General features: G+C 46.4%; 1 protein-coding gene and 1 pseudogene across 1 annotated transcript in view; one reads left to right on the forward strand and one right to left on the reverse strand.

Moving 5' to 3' along the window:
• The window catches only part of LOC142575801 (frequenin-2-like), a 310,775-nt gene that overhangs the window by 269,317 nt on the left and 28,073 nt on the right, over positions 1-13,385 (forward strand). The window lies entirely within an intron of this gene.
• On the reverse strand, positions 5,496-5,668 carry LOC142567690 (U2 spliceosomal RNA; annotated as a pseudogene).

Raw genomic sequence — 13,385 nt, forward strand, 5'->3', positions numbered from 1 at the left:
TTTATTGAGTATGGGTGTCCTTCACTGCAAAATTGTCTTGTTATTGCGCGTAGTCGTTATTCTTGCACTGCATAGCATGCGTATTGTCACTATTGCAAACACTGCTTATGTTTCTCGAGCGCGCGATAGCCTTTATCTCATTTGCTCGGCGCATTAGTAACGGTTTCTGCGGCTTTGTGCCTCGGTGAGGCAGCCGCATACCGCGAGAGCCTGCTGCGTTAACGTTAATGCGATGCTATATCGTGCGCATGCGCATATGGTTCCCTCGCTGCCAGAACTGCCACGCACGTCGGAAAGTTTTGCTCCCGTGCTTTGCACTGCCTGAGTACACAAGAACCGACGCTCGCTGCGTGCAATGCGCGAGTGACAAAACCGTGCGGCGCCGTCTCAGATTACATCCCTTGCTGCAGCAGCGCATAATCTGATTACCGGAACAGTGCGTTCTGGGAAAAAAGGCAGCTTGGGTTAGCACTGTGACTCCTCTCTGGACGTGGCACAACAAGGTCAGTTTAAGTAGTTTTGGGAAATTTTCTTGTCACTCGTAGCGCTTCTGACGCGCTTTGCTTCGGGGAGCCTCGAAACCTGATTTGTTTACGTTCGGAATGTGCACCAAAGGTCGGTTCGCTTAGGTATAAAACTTTAGCTCATTTAGCTCATTCATTTAGCTCATTAGCTCATTAGTCTTTAGCTCATTTTTCTTTTTTTCTTCAGCCGACCATGCAAGTTCAGCTCATCCTGCTGCATCGCTGTGAAGCATCGATTGATGCTACGTTACTAAATAAAACAGGTCTGTTTTCGGCAGTGCGCCGCCGTTTTGTTGTCCACCATCTTGAGCCCGTGCCGCGGTATATAGCGAGAGAGTTTTCTGAGCATGGGGCGGTCACCTGCACGCGTAGTTATCGCCGTACTCTCGGTTTCCTTCAACGAGTACTTTGACAAGTAAATATGGAATCTTGTTTGTTTGTCTGACTGAGCACCGGGAAACGACAGAAACATTTACGTAGTGCGAAAACACAAGGCGCTGTTGAGCGCGAAGTCGCGGGTCCTATTCCCATACGCGGTGGCCGCGTGCATACGACAGCGGCCGACTGCAAACCCTCTCGTGTGCTTGAACGTCTGGCCATCTTGAACTGACAAGCGCAGTGCATACAGTGCGCGCTAACGATCGTGTCTGCTAAGTATTCAATCGCTACGCGCCGCCGAATGAGCTGACATTTCAAACCCCAACGTCTTTTGCCCTTCTCCTAGCCGGCGCCGCGCTCCTAGCCGGAGAGGTGACGAATATGCGCAAGTGCGCCTACGTACATGTATATGCTGTGACGTCGCTCATAGTGACTCGTGGCTTCGAGAATTATTCGAGGCAACGTCTCTTATTTGTGTAATCTGTTGCTAAAGTAGACGAAATAAAGTTTAGAGAAATGACAAAACACAATCATAATTTCTGGGTGTCTTGTTTTACTTCGCACCGCAGCAGAGAGATGTACTTCCGTTTCGTCTCCTTGTTCCCACGTCGTTCAGTCGCGCACGCGCGCAGACAACTGTGTCGTTTTCCCACTGTGTTCAAGCGCGCGATCATGCTCTGTGATCCGCTTGTGTCTGCGTCAGTGTTCGTGTAGCACTGGCTTATACCGCTAGCCAGCTGTTCTCGTGCACAGCGCGCAATACCGTGCGCTGCGCGAACCGAAAAAGAGCGTTTAGCAAGAGGTCGCACGCGATACCGTCACCTGAAGCGAGCCGCGCAGCAAAAAAAGGAGGGGAAAAAAAGGTGGGGCCTGTGACGTATGCGAGGCGTCATCCTTGAGCTCCGGCATGCGAGAATGCCGGGAAGAAGTTTCGCTAGCGGAAGCTAGACGGGGACAAATGGAGAGAGCGTTGCGTTGGCGGTGACGCTCGCCTCCTGAAATCATTCGTTGGTCGCACTGAAATATCGTTATCTTGGCTATTAATGAACCAATGTGCAAACTTCTTGCTGTAAAACTCTCCCTAGAAGACATGCAATAACTTCCAGCGTATAACCAAATTTTCAGTGTTGCCTGGTGAGGAGCCCTTTAAAATTAGGAGCACGTTAGAGAACCTTGCGTTGAGAATTTATTGCGAGCTCTGAACTACGGTGTTTCTCGTGGTCCAGCTGTTTCTTTGCAACGTTACACCTAAAATGAATTGTTTACTTTTAAAAGAAAGAGAAAGGAAGAAAAGAAACAATGAAGGGCGCTACATTCCAGCAGCTGGAATTTGTCGCCGTGTGTTGTTGCAGTGTACATCCCTCCTTGTTCTTTTAGATCTGCTTTATTACCCTGTATGTTATACCGATAAGCCGTTACTATACTTTTATGATTGCATGTTGTGTAGCTATAGGCTTTAGGAGCGTGGTATGCTGTGTGAGATATGTTCTTTTTATGTATTACGTTACTATATGATAAGTCATAGCGATTTCAATTAAAATAAACAAATGCACATATCATTGAGCCTTGTTTGCGATGTGTGTCCAAACGGGCGTCTCTGATGCTCCACCGTATGTTACACTGTTAGGCCTTGAGTGCAGAGGTAGCGACATGGACTGAATGCTCGCGCAGTCGCACTCAGAAGGATCAGCGATGGCGGTGACAGAAAGCTGTGATCCTCTTTACAGCACCGAAAATATTGTTCTGCGTATTTTGCCGCATCGAACCCTGTCGAGCACAACATATGTAGTGCCGATACGTTTCATGGAGGCTGGAAAATAGAACAATGCAGCTAAGGCCACAATGGCCTTAATCATTAATTCTCACATTTCAAGAGAAAGCATGAGACCAAAGCGACATATTGAAACTAACCTGGAAGAACGCAAGCAATGCTTATTCCTCATCAGTGACCGAAAGACATGTATGGGGTTTGCGCGATGTACAGGTGGAAACACGATGGGGAACATCGTGTGAGGGAGGAGCATGGGATTTCAGTGCTGCAATGTCTGTTTCTATAGGGTGTCCCAGCTAAAGTTAGCCAAGATGCTCAACGAAAAAAAATTACAAATACATGGTGCAATATATAATTTTATAACTTACGTTGTTCGGTTCTAAGACCTCTGGCGACCGAACACCTTAGGTGTTATAATTTATCTTGCACCGTGTTTTTATTTTAACCTTTCTTTCTTTAGTTGAGCAGCTTAGCTAACCTTAGCTGTGACATACGGTATAGCGGAGCTTTTCTCTGCCCTTGCTTTATTGTGTGCCTGTACACCTCGAACCACATTGCAATCTCACATACTTATGCCGTTCTTTGGGATTCGGTGTATACTATAATGTAACCTATTCTCACCTTTTTTTATCTGTTTGTTCCTCTATATTTCGGGCTATCTGGCGAATTCGCTGCACTTCATGTGCTTAAAGTTTTGCACTTGTGCCATTTTCCTTCTACATTTACAATTATTTTTATTATTGTTATGAGAAAAATGTTAGCCATCACCACTGTAAGATTAGTAATTTCTCTTGCGTTATTTTCATTTGATAAGATAAAGAAAAGGGAGTAGCATTTCATTAGAGGTTATTACTTCACATACCACTCCTGCACAAGCGAACAGCTACAAATCTCGGCGCCCACTTTGATTCACATTTGCACGGTCCCATAGCCTATAGAATGGCGTTCCGAAAGGAAATCGAATTATGACCAAGGCTGTAGGAATACAATGGCGTGTAAGGAAGAAGCAAAGAAATGGTTAAAGAAAAACGATAAGCGGACGGAGGGGGCAAAGGTGCGTGTCCGGTGAGCACCAAACGAGTTTTCTTTTTTCTTTTTTTTTATCCGCACGGTGCTGCAATATTCATGAACCTAAATTGAAATCTTCCGCCTCATTTATTCTCCCTTGGCTTGGATTTGCGAGTTTAGTCTCGTCTGGTGTTCCCTTTTGCTTTCAATTTCATTATTATTATTAGAGTCCGGATGACGCGGAAGCGGGTACAAAGAGAAAGGTAGGTGGGGAAAAAGACGGGTTTATGGAAACGGTTCATGCATGTACCACGAAGTTTGCATACTTCAGCAGTGACGAGTAAAAAAGGAAAGAACACAAAGAGAAGTGCGCATTCGAATGGGCCTAAAGAAGTGTGGGAACGAAGGGAGTTCACCGGTGCTAGGGAAGAGAACGTCACTCGCCCTGTCCGACGCGGCCGCGCTAAATTATTGAACGCGCTTGTCCGGTGCAACTTGAGGCCGGTGCCCGGTTCTGCCCGCACGTAGCTGAGCGTGCTTAGAGCTGGACACCGAGGGAAGAAGACAGGGACGGAGAACATGCTGAGGAAAAAAAAAAGAAAAAAAAACGTGTTTTTTTTTTTCCCTCTCGTAAACGAACCCATGCATATTTGAGCCGCGTGTAATGTGGGGGCGACGTTCTCCGAAGAGGATTTCGATCAGCGGTGGGGTCGCGGCCCGGCTTTGCGCAAAGAAGGCTTAGCAGCGTGTTATAGACTTCGTGTGTTGGCGGGCCGAACCAACACATGCGGGAGCACTGTTCCATAGTTTCGTCAACTTGGGCAGCGTTGAACGTTACGTATAGTGAAGTTAGTAGAGTGTCGTTGTTTTGCAGCGAAAACGACCGTCCGTGTGCAACAAGTGTTTCACGCTGGGCTTGTTAGTACGTTATATGTGCTAGGGGCCGTAGGGGTGCGCGCCCGAAGCAGGCAGCGACAGACGCACAAATGTACATGCGAGCGTGCGTGCTTGCCGCTCTTGTGTCTGGTGTCGTGCGCCGAAGCCCTCTGGCTAGGATTTCTCCGGGCGAACGCCGCTTCGAGGCTGCATAAAAAGCATTTACTGCTTCAAGATCCACCGTTGGCACCATCGGCTTCACATTTGACCTCCTTGTGCTTAAAATCGCTGAATGCTTTGATCATCAGCGCACTTTTGCGAAAGCTGCCTATGTTGCTTATAGGAATGTCCGCACAACTTTCAGCGACGCTGTTTTGAAAGAACTGCGCTGGCTGCTGGCTGGCGTCCATGCAGCGGTCTATTGAACACGTATGGAGGACGACTTCCTCGTAGAAATCACTTCTTCACGACGCATTCTTCAACGTGAATCCTATGCGTGCACAGTATTGTAATAATGCCATTAAATATCGCCCGGTCTCCCGGTTAACGTAGATGACGGCGCATCGCTATAGCTTTGTAAACTATATTAACGCCGATACTACATACTGCCATTTGCAAGAATGGAGCGCAGCATTCATGAGCCCACAAATAAATGCTTCTCTGTCATTTTTTTTAAAGGCAAAATTTTACGACGATCTCATGGTTTCGCTTTGGTCGGTCCGGTGTGGTCCGGTACGGTCGGTTCTATCCGTCGGTCGGTCGCGTTCTCGTCAAGTAGATCCCTGCTCATTCCAAAAAAAAATAAAAAAAAAACATCCGCTGGCAGAATTTCATTCTCGGCCACCCGATGCGCAGCAGCCCAATGCTCTAAAAATTGGGCCGCAATCACTTGTTTTTACAGTGAAGCTAGTTTCCAGCGCATCGATGTCCGTAGACAAGAAACGTGGGCCTATCCCGAAGATAGTGCAATACCGGGTTGACCCGCGGCGGAGGTGAAGCAGGCTTCAAGCACTTCGCCAAGTTACAAAAATAAGTTTACTATCTTGGGTCCAAATACAACTCGTATCACATACTAATCTGATAAGAAAACATACTACACATTGACACGCATCGGCCACGCCTACGTACGCACCGCCCTCTTTGTGGACGTTCCAAGCGGTTGCGCATCTCCATTTCTTGCGCTTTCCTTTCCTTCCTTCGAAACGTCACGCGTGTCTAGTTTATTCCCACTCCTCGGGGTGGTGGTCCCGTCGCCCACGCGAACGTGTATAAAAATCACGGTGAGTCCATACTTGTGTTCAAAATACTGTGTCACCTATGTGTTGTATGCTAAACAGCTTCGCTGGCTATCCACCTTCACAGAGTGGAATGGCTCGTGCCTTTTTTTTTTTGTTCTTTAGTGCTTGCAGAACTTAACTGCAGTACATTCGTAATGACAGTGATACTTCCGTTCGAATGGTTTTCTTCGTACACGCACACGAACATCAATAACGAGAATAAATAGCACGCACACGTCTCTCGTTTCACAGCCAGCCAGCTCTTTCAAACATGGCACGCGCGCCCCGGGTACCCTGTGCCACTTCCTCGTCTTCTTTCCTTGTGACAGTTCACACTCCCAGGCGTTCTGCTAGACTGCGTAATCTCCGGGATAGGCCCGGTTTCCTCAGTACTTTTCTCGTATCGCACAAATCGGGCTACCAACTAGCTCTGTGAGATGATCTCCGCGCGTTGACGATGATTATGATTTCCATACTGTAGCACATGCCCGCAACGGGGAATTGGCCAAGAAGGGCGTCCTAAAATGGCACATGCTGACAGCAGGAGATGGCCTATAAGCGGGTGCTATGCGTAATAATGCGACAGGCGCTAAGGACCCCGCGTCGCAGAAAGCTCGGAGACGGCGTCCAGCGTCGACTGTCGTTTCGACAAAAATTATTTTGAACCACGCATGCCCAACCACGCAGGCCCTCCATGTAGCGCAAGGAAGTTACCGAACTAATAGAATTTCTCAAGGCAAAGTACGTCAGCAACAACGTAAAGTACGGCATATCTTATATTGTTGTAGCGCGAGCTGAACAAGGACAACAGAAAGGCACATCTGACACACACCTTTCTTGTCCTTTATGACAACCTTTCTGTTGTCCTTGTTCGGCTCGCGCTGCAACAGAATAAGATATGCCGTACCAACAAGCCCCTATAGCTATCCTCATCGACGTAAAGTACGACTTACACGCAACCTACAGACATAATAGCGTCGAATTGTAATTTGAATATACGAGAAAGCATAATTCTGTTACGCGAAAACTCATAACACAAACCCTTTTTCCAGTGTTTCTGCCATTTATAGAGCGGCCATGGCCTCCAAGATTTGCGCGCGCTGGCCCGCGCAAATCTCAAAGGCCATAAAGCGGCCCGGCCGGTTCCTTGCAACACCTCCAGATGGCGCTCGTCTGAGCCGCGTCGCAGCCCACGCAAGAGGCCGCGTTTCTACGACAAAGCTCGCGTTCGTGCATAGCGTTCGCCGCCAGCGTTTCCCGGTAAACGTTACGGTTACATAAGCTGCAGTTGCCGGGAAGCGTGAGAAGCAGTCAGGGATCTTTGAATGCTATCGCTTTCCACTCTTAAAGGCGAAGCTTAAGCGTCCTCCAAATTTTGTGCCAACGCCAGCTAGCTCTTTACGATATTCGCCGCGTGTTGATGATGATTATAATTTTCACTCTATGGCGCACATGCCCCCAACGGCGGCGGCGGGAGAGGTCGGGGACATGGAGCAACCGGTGAACTTAAAATGAATGAGAACAAATGAATTAAATACAATATAGGATTTGTCACATTACCTAGCACGGATGCACGAGAACACATGCGCGTGCCACTTTCCAGTCACGTGTGCAAATTTATACCATTTCATTGCCGGCTTCACGGAAGCCTCGCTTCGCATCGAGTCTGGCATGCGCGTTGAATCTGCATAACATTTTCAACCCTAAAGGCCTCGGAACTTTTTATCTCCGCATATAATCGAAAACGTTATAAAGTCCTGTCTAACTTCCTCCTTTTCTTCTTGTTTCTTTACGTTAGAAACCTTTAGTCGTATATCTCATCGTTTAATTATTCACCTGCGCGCTTTCTTCGTCGCCCGACAATTTCTATGCAATTCCTTATTTTTGCCTTTGACGTCGAAAAAGTAAGACGCAAGTGGGATCGGAAACTTATTAAAATTCACCGTTATGTGGATGGCCGGGTGTTTAGTTGCTTGCGCTTGAGCTTGATTTATTACTCCAACCTATCACCTGTTTCTCTTGAACGGGTCCTCGAGCGCCTTTCTGCGTAATTGCTTTCTCAAAGCGGGACGTCCGCATAACACCCCTGTCTTTCCTTGCTTCCCTCTATCTCTTTAGAACGTATGAAACATTCTTCAATCTTCTGTTTCTTTTTTAATATTGCATACATAACGCATAAGTTTAGGTGGGCCTCGACTCCTGCAATGAGACAGTTTGGCCGTTAGAATACATAATGGTTCAAGTGCCCACAGTATGCGACTTAGCTGAACGTAAGTTTAGCGACTGTGTCTTCCCTGAACTCCTGGCCTCTTTCAAAGGAAACTCGTTTAGGAGCCTGGGAAGATGCCAAGAGTGGGCTCCGAGATAGCAAAGGCAGTTTTAGACTTCTTGAGAGAAGCCGGTTTGGAGATGCAGTTGTGAATTAATGTGATGTTTAGCATTGATCACTATCAGCTGCGTTTGCAGCTACGATGCATGTAGATAGCCTATCTATGTGCACGCTTTCATGTAGTGATGTGTAGGCATATAGAGTTGCGTGGGTCGGTAGTGTATACGTTACGTATACGGGGCGTTCATACAATTTGTAGAAATTGCATTCTTTGTGTTGTGGAGCACTGTTGGGACATCGAAATAGGCGGCGTTCATCGCGCGAGTTGGTTGAAGCGATCCGCCTTTTGCATTTTAGGGGCCACAGGTCCAGATTCGTGCCGAGCTTGGTGGCGGCCGTGTATGGTGACGGTCACTGTACGTCGCCGCCAGCTCGTAGATAGCTGGCAGATGCCGCTTTAGCAGCTGGAGACCAATGCGTAATGACACGTTGTTGCTGCGAATTCCTTTTATTGTAAAGCATTCATTCGCAGGCTATATACTCAAGTTCACATTCGTGGCTTTGCGGCGCATGCGCAGAGCGTGCCCATGTGGCACGTGTAGTCACCGACGACCGTGCCACTGGCAGAGCACCGGAGACGTACAGCGAAGCGCAAAAGCTTATAGTACATGCCACGTGCGCCACAGTGACGCGGACCAACCACTGACTAGGACAACTGCCGCTTCACCATAGCGGACTCCCTATCGGCCGTTATGATCACGTTTGGACGGAAGTTTCAGCGGCACTTAGACGGCATCGAGCAAAGAGCGCCGTCCTCCGTAGTACCTAGGAAAACGCACATCAGAGCCAAGAGACCTCGGCAAAAGGTGCCCAGATGTTTCTCTCGCAACTCACGCGTGCGTGCACCATGCTTTGGCAAATACGAAAAAGGAGCTCTCATAGCTTCTCGTAGGGACGCGAGTGCGAGACCAAACCCAAAGTAGCAGGTTGTGTTAAGCGCACGCGCAGTGGCGCTTAGGCGCCCCTGTTCTAAATGTTCCTGACATCCTATACTTATCTTTAGAGCAATAATTGAAGTTCAGTGTTTGGCGGAAGCCCGTCTGGACGGGACGGAACATGGCGAATATACAAAACCTGGGGCAAGACGCCGACCAAAGCAAATTTAAAAGAACTAACGTTTCGGCTTCCACACGGGAGCCTTCTTCACAGGTATAAAAGACTTGTGAACAAGGATCCCGTGTGGGAGCCGAAACGTCTTTTCTCTTAAGTTCACTTTCGTCGGCGTAGTGCTCCAGGTTTTGTCTACCTTTTCGCCAAGCAAGAATTAAGCCCCCCTACGTTGAAATGACAAACTCGTGAAAAGGAAAGGAGAGAAAGAGGAAGAGCTGCGGTGCTTATGAAGAAACTCGTGATATAAAGAAACGTTGAGGCTGTAACCGGCTGAAAGCTGCACAAGATCTCTTCTTCAGCGCGAGGGAGTGCAGTGGTACCTCGCGCAGTGCACTTATTCTTTAAGTGTAGGTCAGTTGCACTGTACTATACCTGCACTCATAGTAATTAAACTACATCCGAAATTACGACGTGCTATGTATATGTAAGTGCATTGAATTCGGAATTTTATTGCTTACTTTAAGGTAGTTTGCGTACTTGCTGTCCGATTTTCTAAAGAAATGCCGTAGTTTATAAAAGCGTTTTGGAAGAACCTTAGCGTGTCAGATCAGCCAGCTTGCAGTTCACCTTATCTCTTTTTTTTCATTTTTCTAATCAGTGCGCGCTCCCTATTGGTGCTGTGCGTACCCAGAAGTTCAAGAGAAAAGTGATCGGTAATTCTATCAAGAAATTACAGCCTTACAGTAACGTGTTCTGTACTAAGTTATTGATACGTGAAGGAAATTCTTTGCGATGCCTTTTAATTCTAGAAGCAGTTAAACTACTGCAATATCGTTATATTAGAGTAATTACCCGATGTCGTTGCGATACTTAATTTCAGACGTCATGCTTCGTTGGAAAAATGTTTAATTGAGCTTGAAACCTGCTGTTCTTGAATATCCGTGCTTGAAATTGATTAAGCACATGCCATCGCGAAATCATTATTGAAATCATTATCGAAATCATTATCTCATTATTGACATCAATAACTAAATTGCTAAATGCAGTTAAAGTACATTAGTCGTCATCCTACTGCAAAAGTAAGAAAATTATTTAGGTATCAATGATACAATTATTCATTTATCTATAATCATAGGCGTAGAAACCCGCCGTGGTTGCTCAGTGGCTATGGTGTTGGGCTGCTGAGCACGAGGTCGCGGGATCGAATCCCGGCCACGGCGGCCGCATTTCGATGGGGGCGAAATGCGAAAACACCCGTGTGCTTAGATTTAGGTGCACGTTAAAGAACCCCAGGTGGTCAAAATTTCCGGAGTCCTCCACTACGGCGTGCCTCATAATCAGAAAGTGGTTTTGGCACGTAAAACCCCAAATATTATATTATATATATAGGCGTAGAAGTGTGCCGGCGGTCGAACAAAAGTAACTTAGCTGCATCGGCTCCCTGAGCGGCTCCTTATTCTTTACTGAAACTAATAGCTTTCTGGAGTTCCCAAGTCCGTTCTCGTGTTCTCGTGTTAGGTAGTCGGACTTTGTGTGGAAGATCGTTCGTTCGTTCGTTCGTTCGTTTCGTTTCGTTTCATTTCGTTTCGTTTGTTCGTTCGTTCGTTCGTTCTATTCGGTTACATTGACAACGTCGATGGGTTCTGCACAGATTTAGAGCGAATAATATTAATACAATTATTTTAAAAAAGCAAGAAACCTAACCTGACTTAATCAAAAGAACTCCCTAAACAATGAAGAAAGGTGGAAAAAAGTAAAGTGCATAGACTTCCAGGACATCATAGCGTGAAGCCTGCTCGCACAATGCCAAACCTAAGAAATGTTCTGCCCTCACGCTCAAAGATTTCTTTGAAGAGCACAAGAATGACGTAAGCGTGAACGGGTTTGACAGTACAGAAAGACGTACGTGCACGCAATGTTGTCATTTTGGGCAAGGTCGTTATGCATTTCGAAATGTTTCTTGTTTTTTTTTTTTTGAGCTAGAAGACGCTAATAAAGAAAAGAGGGTACAGGACACACGAAGCGCTTCGTGTGTCCTGTACCCTCTTTTCTTTGTGCGCGTTTTCTAGCGAAAAAAAAAAATTGACGTACACACGCATACATGCATACGCACGCAAATGCATTCCCATGCAGTGCGCGGTGAGGTGTAACACGCAGCATTGCGGAGGTGGCGTTTTCTTTCTTCCCTTTCTTATTTTGTAGCCGCAGCAGAACTTACACACCGTCTGTCGAAGGCCGGCTACAGCACGTGACGACAATGGCAACTGTGTCGCTATATTGTATAGATTTCTTTCGCTCAATTCTATTCCTTTCATTCGGCCCGGTGGCTTTGAGCGTTGTTCTACTGAGCTTGAGGTCGCGAGTTCAATTCCGACCACGGCGACCACATTTCGATGGAAATGAAATAAACAACGCTCATGTACTACTTAGATCTGGGCGAACGTTCAAGAACCCCAGGTGGTCAAAATTAACTCGGAAAAAATTAACCCACTACGGCTTGCCTCATGAGGGGGTAGTGCACGATTTTGACCCGTAATACCCCGTGAATTTAATTAAATTTGTTCTATTCCTTATAATATGCGTTTCACGGTCATTGCCGGCGATAACGTTACGGGAGCACCGCTCGCATCACTGACGAAGCACTAAAAGGAATAGCATTGCAATAAAATCATTACGCTATCCCGACTCTAGTGTTGAATTAGCCGACCATTCCACAATCATTTGCTTGAACCTTGTTGCTGAGCTCAATGTTTAACCGAAAACTGGCTGCTGGAACAAACTGTGCCGCGACAAAATTACTTCGCTCTGACAATGCCTTTAGCTAAAGAAAAAAATTCGCGGTTTGCTCCGGGTCTCTTCAGCAAGTGATTCTAGTAAAAAAAAAAAAGATATTGGCACACGCCTGCCGTGAGCGAAGTTATTGACCAGGACACGAAGCACACCGTTTCTTCTTTCTCCCCATTCGTCCACCACCCCCCCCCCCTTAACGCTAGCAATAATTTGCTGGTTGGCGTCTTTTTGAAGCTGCTGAAATTTTCAGTGATGGACGGGTCCGCGATTCGGACGCCACACCCTATGTAATTGTCCGAGCCCTTTGCGTAAACGTTTTAAGCTTAAAGGGCTGCTCTCGGCACCACTAAAAGCTCGCCTCACGGTCACATTTTACGGTGTGTTTTGTGTAATGGCCTGTTTTACGGCAGTACTTGGGGCGCTCCACCGTGATAAATGACGCTCTTTTTGTCGCCAAGGGTCAAAACTTGGGAAGTAATGAGCCGGTGTCAAAGAGAAGTGATGTCCTAATATGTGAAGGCTGTTATTAGTCTGCCGAAAGCAAAAGATAAAGCAACGACTAAGGCTGTCAGAGTACAGTATATTCCAGAGCTGGCGCTGTCTGTTTCCTTCACAACGCATTATATTGCATCCATATTATTCTAGAGCGCTTAGAACTCGCCCAGTTACTTCCTGAGTACTCTGGGAATTGTCAGCTGATTACTTACTTGGAGCACTGGAAACCATGTAATTTTTTATCTGTTTACTTTTATATGCATCCAATATTTCTTTAACTAACGACGTTGAAATAAATTTATTTAGTTTGATCTTGAACTAACGGGAGGTCTCTTTACACACACGCGCACACGCACACGCACACATACATCCTCTACGCAGCGTATTGCAGAAAAGTGAAGACAATGGTCTCCTGTTCACAGCGACGTCAGGCTTTACGTTTTTGCGGCAGACTGTGCATAACATTAACAGATGTATATTTTGTGTGCGCAAGATTATATATTTGATTTAATTGTAGAGCTATACTCAGCGAATACTGTAGTATTGCGTGGTTTTTTGTAATGTAATGCAATAAAGTTCGCTTTTCGTTCAAATCTCACTGTCAAGGCAAGATCACCTCGCATTCCCTTTAGGAAGTTGCGCTTGTTTCTTACCTCTTAATGTGCTCATTGTACGAACAGATTACGCATTCGTTCATGTTGAAGCTGTTATTTTGCTTAATATATGTTCCCTTCAAGAACTAGGCACGTACGCCAAAACGAGTAGTCTTCTTAGATTCCGCTTGCGAATTCCATAGTCCTAACCGGGAGCTGTGGACGAATATGTAT

This window comes from Dermacentor variabilis, chromosome 1 (genome assembly GCF_050947875.1).
Source record: "Dermacentor variabilis isolate Ectoservices chromosome 1, ASM5094787v1, whole genome shotgun sequence".
NCBI lineage: Eukaryota > Metazoa > Arthropoda > Arachnida > Ixodida > Ixodidae > Dermacentor > Dermacentor variabilis.